Source organism: Chiloscyllium plagiosum, chromosome 16, assembly GCF_004010195.1.
Source record: "Chiloscyllium plagiosum isolate BGI_BamShark_2017 chromosome 16, ASM401019v2, whole genome shotgun sequence".
In the NCBI taxonomy this organism is placed as follows: Eukaryota; Metazoa; Chordata; class Chondrichthyes; order Orectolobiformes; family Hemiscylliidae; genus Chiloscyllium; species Chiloscyllium plagiosum.
The window spans coordinates 4223911-4234170 of NC_057725.1; the positions used below are offsets into that span (position 1 = coordinate 4223911).

The 10260-nt window shown below is 44.9% G+C and overlaps 1 protein-coding gene across 2 annotated transcripts in view; it reads right to left on the bottom strand.

The window, feature by feature from the left end:
* The window catches only part of e2f8 (E2F transcription factor 8), a 46068-nt gene extending 37366 nt beyond the window's left edge, over positions 1–8702 (bottom strand). For both annotated transcript variants that reach the window (XR_006313883.1, XM_043705371.1), the window contains exon 1: positions 8507–8702. The gene's annotated coding sequence lies outside the window, so the exon portion shown is untranslated. The remainder of the gene's footprint in view (positions 1–8506) is intronic.
* Between the last annotated feature and the right edge of the window lie 1558 nt (positions 8703–10260).

Genomic DNA, 10260 nt, shown 5'->3' on the forward strand with positions numbered 1-10260 from the left:
ACGTGGCTCGGGCAGTAATCCGGAGATTATGTCCCTTGAGGACCTGTACTTCAATTTCCTTCCTAGTGCTCTATAATCCCCAAACAGGTCCTCTACCCTAGCTTTGCCTATGTTGTTAGTCCCAACGTGGACCACAACAACTGGATCCTCCCTCTCCCGCTCCAATATCCTTTCAAGCCGGTCAGAGATGTCCCGAACCCTGGCACCGGGTAGGTAACATACCATGCGAGACTCCCGATCCGGCTTGCAAAGGATACTATCTGTCCCCCTAATTATAGAATCCCCTATAACAACCACTTGTCTTTTTGCTCCCCCCTCTTGAATGGCCTCCTGCACCATGGTGCCGTGGTCAGCTGGCTCATCCTGTCCAGAGCCCTTTTCCTCATCCGTACAGGGAGCAAGAATCTCATATCTGTTGGACAAGGTCAAGGGCTGAGGCTCCTGCACTCCTGAACTCAGGTTCCCCCTACCTGCCTCACCTACAGTCACATTCTGATGTCCCTGATCACTAACTGAATGTGAATTACTTAATCTCCCAGGTGTGACTGCCTCCTGAAACAAAACGTCCATTGCTCTACCATTCAAGACCACAACCGATAGAAACATAAAAGGAATCTGATAGTAAACTCAATCCTACATTCCCACACATCTATAATGTTTCAGATCTTGCTTTTCAAAATTCTGTCTTTTGAGACAATGAACTCTAAAGAATCATCGCCACCAAAAAAAATTCTCTTCCAAGTTCATAAGATATTGGAGCAGGGTTAGGCCATTGGCCCATCAAGTCTGCTCCGCCATTTGATTATTGCAAATATACTCCTCACCGTCATTTTCCTGCCTTCTCTCTGTCCAACTACTCCTTAAATTTACTCTCTTCTCTCAGCATCCACCACACTTTTGGGGTAGGAAATTCCAGATTCACAACACTTTGGGAAGAGTAGTTTGTATTCAACTCTATTTTAAATTTGCCACCCCTTATGACATCTCATCCTAGAATGCCCCACAATAGGAAGCATCCGCTCCACCTACATTTTATCCACACCCTTTATCAGCTTGAATATCTCCGTATTTGATCTCTCCGTATTTTCCAAATTCCAGAGAGTATTGGCTTAAACTGTTCAATCTCACTTCATATGACAAACTCCTCCTTTCTGGAATCAATCCAGTGAACCTGCTCTGAATTGCCTCCAAAGCCACTGCATCGTTCCTCAAATAACGGGACCAAAAATGTGCATAATACTCCAGATGCAGACTCACCAATACCTTGTACAGTTGCAATAATACTTCCTTACCTTTAATTCTATTCCTTTAACTTTAAAGGCCAACGTTCCATTCACTTTTATATATTCAACCCCACAAATCTCCAGATACAGATGTTATCCTGTGCCATTTTCATAGAACATTACAGCGCAGTACGGACCCTTCGGCCCTTGATGTTGTGCTGATCTGTGAAACTAATCTGAAGCCTACCTAACCTACACTATGCCATTTTTGCCCACATCTATCCAATGACAATTTAAATGCCCTTAAAGTTGGTGAATCTACTACCATTGCAGGCAGTGCGTTCCATGCCCCGACTACTCTGAGTAAAGAAATTACCTCTGACATCTGTCCTACATCTTTCACCCCTCAATTTAAAGCAATGCCCTCCCATGCTAGCCATCACCATCTGAGGCAAAAGGCTCTCATTGTCCACCATATCCAACCCTCGGATTATCTTATGTGTCTCATTATATGCTTTCATTAACAGGGGAATCAGGTTTAGCTTTCATTAACAGGGGGTCATGTTTAAGAGCCGCGAGGTTTTGCTGCAGCTCTACAAGTCCCTGGTCAGATCACACTTGGAATATTGTGTACAGTTCTGGTCGCCCTACTATAGGAAAGATACAGAGGCTTTGGAGAGGTTGCAAAGAAGGTTTACTGGAGGGCTTGCCTCATGAAGAAAGGTTGAATAAGCTCAGACTTTTCTCTCTGGAGAGAAGGAGGAAGAGAGGAGACCTGATCGAGGTGCACAAAATAATGAGAGGAATAAATAGAGTCAATTGCCAGAGATTTTTCCCCAGGGCAGGATTGACTGGTACGAGAAGTCATAGCTTGAAGATATTGGGAGGAAGGTATAAAGGAGATGTCAGAGGTAGGTTCTTTACACAGACAGTTGTAAATGCATGGGATGCGTTGCAAACTGTGGTGGTGGAAGCAGAGTCACTGGGGACATTTAAGCGACTGCTGGACATGCACATGGATAGCAGTGAGTCGAGGGGTGCGTAGGTTAAATTATTATATTTTAGATTAGGATTAAATCTCGGCACAACATCGTGGGCCAAAGGGCCTATTCTGTGCTGTACTTTTCTATGTTCTATGTCTCAATTATGTCACCTCTCAACCTTCTTCTCTCTAATGAAAACAGCCTCAAGTCCTTCAACCCTTTGTCATAAGACCTTCTCGCCATACCAGGCAACATTTACTGGGATTTCTTTGAACCCTTTCCAAAGCTTCCACATCCTTCTCGTAATGCGGTGACCAGAACTGTATGCAGAGAATCCTAGGATTAAATCCCATCTGGCCCAGGTTATTTATCTATTTTCACACATTCCAGAATTGCTAACACTGCCTCCTTGTGAACCTCAATCCCATCTAGTCTAGTAACCTGTATTTCAGTATTGTCCTCAACAACATTGTCTTTTTCCAGTGTGAATACTGATGAAAAATATTCATTTAGCGCTTCCCCTATCTCCTCTGACTCCACACACAACTTCCCACTATTATCCTTGATTGGCCCTAATCTTGTTCTAGTCATTCTTTGATTCCTGATATACTTATAGAAAGCCTTAGGGTTTTCTTTGATCCTATCCACCAACGACTTCTCATGCCCCGTCCTGGCTCTTCTTAGCTCTCTCTTTAGGTCTTTCCTGCCTAACTCTCAAGTGCCCTAACTGAGCCTTCACGTCTCATCTTAACATAAGCCTTCTTTTTCCTCTTGACAAGAGATTCAACTTCCTTATTAAACCACGGCTCCCTCACTCAACAACTTCCTCCCTGCTTGACAGTTACATATTTATCAAGGGCCCGCAGTAGCTGTTCCTTGAATAAGCTCCAGATTTCAATTGTGCCTATCCCCTGCAGTTTCCTTCCCCATCTTATGCATCCTAAATCTTGCCTAATGGCATCGTAGTTGCCTTTCCCCCAGCAATAACTCTTACTCTCCGGTGTATACCTATCCCTTTCCATCACTAAAGTAAACATAAATGAATTGTGGTCACTATCACCAAAGTGCTCAACTACATCCAAATCTAATACCTGGCCTGGTTCATTACTCAGTACCAAATCTAATGTGGCGTCACCCCTTGTTGGCCTGTCTACATACTGTGTCAGCAAACCCTTCTGCACACACTGGACAAAAACTGACCCATCTAAAGTACTTGAACTATAGTATTCCCAATCAATTTTTGGAAAGTTAAAGGCCCCGATAACAACTACTCTTGCACTTATCCTATCGAGAATTATCTTTACTATCCTTACCTCTATATCTCTGAAACTATTCAGAGGCCTATAGAAAACTCCCAAGAGTGACCTCTCCTTTCCTGTTTCTAAGCTCAGCCCATACTTTGTCAGTAGACGAGTCCTCAAACGTCCTTTCTGCCAACGTAATACTGTCTTTCATTAACAATGCTGCCACCTCCCCTTTTTTGTTAACCATCTTCACTGTTCTTACTCAAACATCTAAATCCCGGAACCCACAACAGCCATTTCTGTCTCAGCTCTATCCATGTCTCTGAAATGGCCACAACATCGAAATCCCAGGTACGAATCCATGCTGCAAGTTCACCCACCCAATGCTCCTGGCATTGAAGAAGACACGCTTCAAACCAACTTCTTGCTTGCCGATGCCCTCTTGCAAACCTTGAAACCTTATTTTGGACCTGACTACTCTCAACCTCGTGTATATTCGTGCTACAATTTAGGTTCCATCCCCCTACTGAATTAGTTTAAACCCATCCAGAGAGCATTAGCAAATTTCCCCCCCCAGGATACTGGTAGCCCTGATTCAGGTGAAGACATCCTGTTTGGAGAGGTTCCCACCTACCCAGAAAGGGCCCCGATTATCCAGGAATCCAAAACCCTCACTTACCCAGCAGTGCCGTGTTCACTCCTGCTCAGTGTGCCACCTACAGTCAGATCCCACCAAAATATATCAAAAATATATTTCCCTCCCCACCCCATCTGCATTCTGGAGAGACCATTCCCTCTGCGACTCCCTTGTTAGGTCCATGCTCCCCACCAACGCACCCGGCATCTTCCCTTGCTGCCACACGAGGTACCAAACCCCTACCCACACCTCCCCCTCACTTCCGTTCAAGGTTCTAAAGGGTAATTTCATATCGAGCAGATTTTCCTGCACATCCTCCCACCTTATTTACTGCATTCGTTGCTCTTGATGTGGTCTCCTCTACATCAGGGAGTATGAGCGTCAACTAACAGAGCTAGTCAGGTAGCATATCTGGACCGCACGCAACAACCAACCCCACTACCCTGTGGCCACTCACTTCAACCCTCCTCCTGCTCCCCCAAAGCGTGGGCCTCTTCCACTGCCAAATCAAAGCCACCTGCGGACTGGAGGAAGAACATCTCATCTTCCACTTCGGATCCCTACAACCACACACCATCAACATTGACTTCACTGATTTCCAAACCTCCTCACCTCATCGCAGATCTGATTTGGAATCACCGTCTTGATCTGACCTACCTGTCTATCTTCTTTCCCACCTATCCGCTCCACCATCACTACTGAACTAACACAATCGCCTCCTACCTGCATTCATCTACCGCCATCCCACCTACTTTTCCTCCCATCTCCATATTTATCTCTCAGCTCTCTTCCCCCTCACATTCCTGATGAAGGACTTATGCCCTAAACTTTGAATCTCCTGCTCCTCCTTGGTTGCTGCCTGACCTGCTGTGCTTTCTTCAGCGCCATGCTTTTTGACTCTACTCTTCAGCATCTGCTGAAGTCCCCACTTTCTCCTTATTATCTATTGTACCTATATACTAGTTTCCTGTGACTGATGAACGAGTGCACCTAGATATCTCTGCACTGGAGCACTCCAAAGTCTCTCCCAATTAAGATAACAGTTCACCTTCTCAGTTTTTCCAACCCAAATGCATGACCTCGCACTTATCCATGTTACACTCCATCTGCAACATTTTGATTCATAGAATCTCTAGTGCCTTTCGGCCCAGTTACTTGCACAGACCCATTCCCCGACCTATTACTCTACATTTATCCCTTACTCATGCACCGAACCTACACATTCCTGAACACTATGGGCAATTTAGCATGGCCAATTCACCTAACCTGCACAGCTTTGGATGCGCACTCTCCTAACCTACTGAAATCCATTTGTAAGATTCTTGTTTCCTCCTGCTTATTTTTATGTCATCTGCAAATTTGGCTATAGAGCCTTCCATCTTTGTATCTAAGTCATTAACGTAGATTATAAATAGCTGGGGTCTGAATCCTGTACGACCCCACGAGTTACATCTTGCTGTCCAGAGAAAAGCTCTGCCTTCTGTTCATCAGCCAGTCACCTACCCAGGCTAACAAATTAACGCTAAACTCATATGATCCAATGCTGTGAATTAACCATTTGTGCGGCACCTTATCAAATGCCTTCTGGAAGTCCAGACATCAGTCCAGAATTATATCAGTTCCTCTCTGGCTGAACTGGGCAACTCATTATTTTAAAATGGTAGCCACTAGCTCTTGTAGCATTCTTTCCACACGCACCCTTGCCAAGCTCCCTCAGGATCTTATGAAAATGTAAAGTTGCTATCGCTTTAGTGGACCACATGCCGCTCTCTCATTAAAGAGAGAGAACAAACCGGTAGTGACTTAACCTGAGGGTCACTACACCTGCAAGGATAAACATTGATAAGGAAAATCATTCATGGTAACTTCAGCTGGTGCAGGGATTGGCGTTACTTTGGCATCACAAACCAGCAAAGTGAGCTACCTGATCTATCAAACAGCCTCTTGCTATTCTAAACTCCAGTGGATGAAAGCCCAGCTTACCCCACTGAGTGGGGGGAACAAGAAAGCTAGAGCCAATTTGCCCACAACAAGCTCCAAGCACAAAAGAAAAAAAAACAAATCTGTTCAAGGGTCTGGTTATGTGGGTGGCGAGGATCGGTTAACACCAAAGAGAAAGTAAAAGTTCAGAAAGCTTGATATGTGAATATTTATTCAGTAAGCAGAATCCTCCAAGCCCAGTGTTTTGTGAGTGTGTGAGGTCTCTGCCTCTGGGCGCCAGGTGAGACGGCGGTGATAGAAAAAAGGGGCGTGGTCACAACGAGGTAATTGGCATTGGAGAGCGGCCAATCGTCGCCGCGTTACCCTGAGCAACCGTCCAAACACTGCCGGCGCTTCGCCAATGAGAGAGGAGAGAGGGGGCGGGGCTCTCCCGCCCGCCCGGTTGAAGCCTTTCCCCGCCCCCTTCCACCTTTTGAAATTTGGCGCGTAAACGAAAACATCCCGCGCGCGCCCGGTCCATCGCCGAACGGAGCCCAGTGAGTGAATAAATAGAATAAAACACATTTTAAAAAAAAATACCTCTCAAGGACAGACAAACTCGTGAGGAAGAGCTATGGTTTTGATTTGTTGAGGCGGGTGGTCGGGGCTGTGCGGTGAAGGAGTGATGGCGGGTAAGCGTCTTGCCCAACCTCCCCCTGATTCCAGGCCCCGCTGATGATCGAGAGCCCGGGGCCAGCCGCACCGGAACCCCTTGCTCTGGCAGTCGCCAGGTGAAATAAGTGAATAACGCGCCCAGAAGCCGGGCCCCAGCCGCTGCGCAGCCCCAGCCTCCGCTCCGGATCGCCGTGGCGGTGGCGGCGGTTTAGCGGGCAGCGGGTTTGAACGGCTTTTCCCGCGCGGCAGCGGGTTCCAGGACACGAGCCCCGGCCGTTAGAATTTGAATGTGAGCCGGGGGGGAGGGAGGAGAAATGGGGGGGAAACGGGGTACAGGCAATTAGGGGAGGAGAGAGATTGGGCTGGGGAGAAATCGGAGGGGAATCCGGCCGTGGGTGGAAATTGGAGTTGGCAGAGGGTGGCAGTCAGACTGGGAAACAGGTGATCAGATGGAAATGAGTGGGTACGGGGATAATGAGGGGGGGAAATCAAAGTGGGAAACAGGGAGATAGGGGAGTGGTACAATAGAGCTGATCAGGGAGAGGAAAATTACTAAGCTAAGAGATTCGGAGAGAGAGTAAAACACAGCGGAGTAAGTGAGAGGAGAAAGAGAATCTCATCCCGACCTCCTCCCCTGGGTTGGGTTTGAAAAACAGCCTTTAAATCCTGGACATAAGATCCCAAATGGACTTAACAGTGAATGTTGAAAGGGTACTTCTCCTTGTGAGAGAAGCTAGAACTAAAGCACACAAACTAAAAATTAGGATTCTCCTATTCATTATGAAATGCAGAAATCCTTTGTCTGAAGGGATCATGAGTTTTAGGAACTCTCGCCCAGACAGTGGTGGAGGCAGTTACTGAATATTTTTAGGGACAATTTGTTAGATTCTTGACCACCAACCAGTCAAAGTGTATTTATGGAAGGCGGGAATGTAGAGTTGAGACTACAATCAGATGAGCCATGATCTTATTGAATGGTGGAGCAAACTCGGTGGATTGAATGGCTTACTCTTGTTTTTAAAAAATTGACACGAATCCTGAAGTAGAGGGCAGAGGTACTACTACCAAGGAGGAGTTCCTGTTGTATCCTCAGATAACGCCTTCATTTAGTATAAAAATCAAGCTGGTGCTGATCAGTGCAAAGTCTTGTTTACTTTGTACAAAAGTATGTTCTCCTTGCAGCTAACTTCACTGCTAATGGCACTGATGCCAACAGCAAATTAAGGCCACCAATATAAAATGTGTCAATTTTGGATTATTTTAAACATTGCTGCAAATATTCAGCAGATCTGGAAACCTCTGTGGAGAGAAACCAAATTAATGCTTTAGGCCAACTGAAAAAAAATCGAAAATGTGATGGCTCCAACAAAAGTTCCAAATGTTGGTACAATAACAGCATTTGGATAACTACATAAGGTTTGGAGGAATGTGTGCCAGGAACAGGCAGGTGGGACGAGTTTATTGTGAGATTATTTTCAGCTCAGACTGGTTGGACCGAAGGGTCTGTTTCCGTGCTATATGGCTCTATTTGTCTGAATAAATACATCTCACAACTATCTGATATTGCCTGTATGGTCAATCGGTTGTACATTACTTAGTCTGTGAGCTGACAAATGCAATTGCAGGAACTAAAAAAAACGCAAGGAGAGGGTGGGATAAAAGGATGAGAGAATGTGAATCATAACCCTGTTCCCCCAGGTCAAAAATGAAAGATGATCCCCATTTACAGTGAGTGCAGTTTACCCGCCTTAATACAGTACACTGAACCCATGAAGGCAAAACCATACTCTACAAGACAACGTAGATCGTGTTGCAAAACCTTACCCGAACAACCTTTTCCTGTTAATCACTCATTGCTTTGTTGGTGAAAGATGAATCCGTTCCATTGAGCTCTTACCATTGTCATTAAAGAAAACTCCAATAAGTTAAATTTATAAAAACACACAGAATACTTCCAATTGAAGTTGCCCGGGAACTTTCTAAATGTGAAACACTGAAATGTTGGACCGGGTGGGAGTTTCAGGTTCATTTCTCGCCTTGTGCTATTGACTCCGCCCCTCTAGAACTTCTCCACCAATCAGAACCTTTCAAAAAAAAAACTTTTTCTGACCAATCCCAGAGCACATGTTAACTTTTGGACCGCCGGGTAAAATTGGCGGGGGAAAGAGCGCGCAAAAAAAAGGACGTCAGTTTATCCTTCGGGTGAAGGACCTGTTTCCTCTCACTTCCTCCCTCGCCACCTTCAGGACATATATGAATTGTTTTATGCTGAGCCGTATATTTCCTTTTATATATCAGCAGTCCAGTTTCCACTAATTGCTTTTAGATGTGCATGCATTCAGGTCACTGACATTTGTATTAATAGCGAACTATTATGCATTCCAATTGTATTTCTCCCTTCCCTGTTTGGTCATTTGCTTTTGTTACTGCTGTAGAGACATGTATATTAACTAGTGGAAAATGGTGTGTTCTTCAAAGCATGTAACATAGAAAAAGAGAACGGGGGGTAGGAGTATAAATAGTTTTAAAAGCTGGTTCTTGTTTGAACCACAAATCAGATATGTATTAACGGTGACAATTGTTTAGAACTAAGATTGCTAGTGTGGTTGATCTGTTAAGAACCTTTTGTGCCCTTTTCTCGCGTCGTTCTCAGTGTAAATTGAAATCGTGAAAAGCTGACGGAGCTGGATATTTTTGCAAACTTCTCGATTTTAATCGTTTGAGAATTTTTTTTGTTTCTGTTGAAGATTCTCAACAAAAAAGTTATTTAGAAAATCCAAAGTCAGATTTTTAAAATCCTGATCAAATTCTGTAAGAGTTATACAGCACTAAACAGATTCTTTGGTCCAATTCGCCCTTGCCAACCAGATATAAGTTCATAAGATATTGGAGCAGAATTATGACATTTGGCCCCTGAATCGTGGCTGATATGCTCAGCACCCCCATTTTCCAGCCTTCTCCCCATAGCCCTTCAACATATGGCTCAGTGGTTAATACTGCTGCCTCACAGCACCAGGGTCCCAGGCTCGATTCTGGCAACTGTATGTGTGGAGTTTGCACATTCTCCCTGTGTCTGTGTGGGTTTCCTCCGGGTGCTCCGGTTTCCTCCCACAGTCCAAAGATGTGCAGGTCAGGTGAATTGGCCATGTTAAATTGTCCAGAGCGTTAGGTGCATTAATCAGAGGGAGATGGGTTTGGGTGGGTTACCCTTCAGAGGGTCAGTGTGGACTTGTTGGGATGAAGGACCTGTTTCCACACTGTAGGGAATCTAATCTATCACCAATTAAAAATCTGTCTAACTCCTCTGTATGTTTACTCACTGCCCCAACATCGGACTTTGGGGTAGTGAATTCCACAGATTCACAACCCTTTTGGAGAAGTACTTTCTCCTCAATTTTGTTTTAAATTTACTAGCCCTTATCCTAAGACTGTGACCTCTTGTCTTAGAATGTCCCACAAGAGGAAGCATCAGCTCCACATCTATTTTATCCATACCTTTTATCATCTTGAATATGCCAATTTGGTCTCTCCATATTTTAAATTCCAGAGAGTATAGGCCTAAACTGATCAATCTCTCT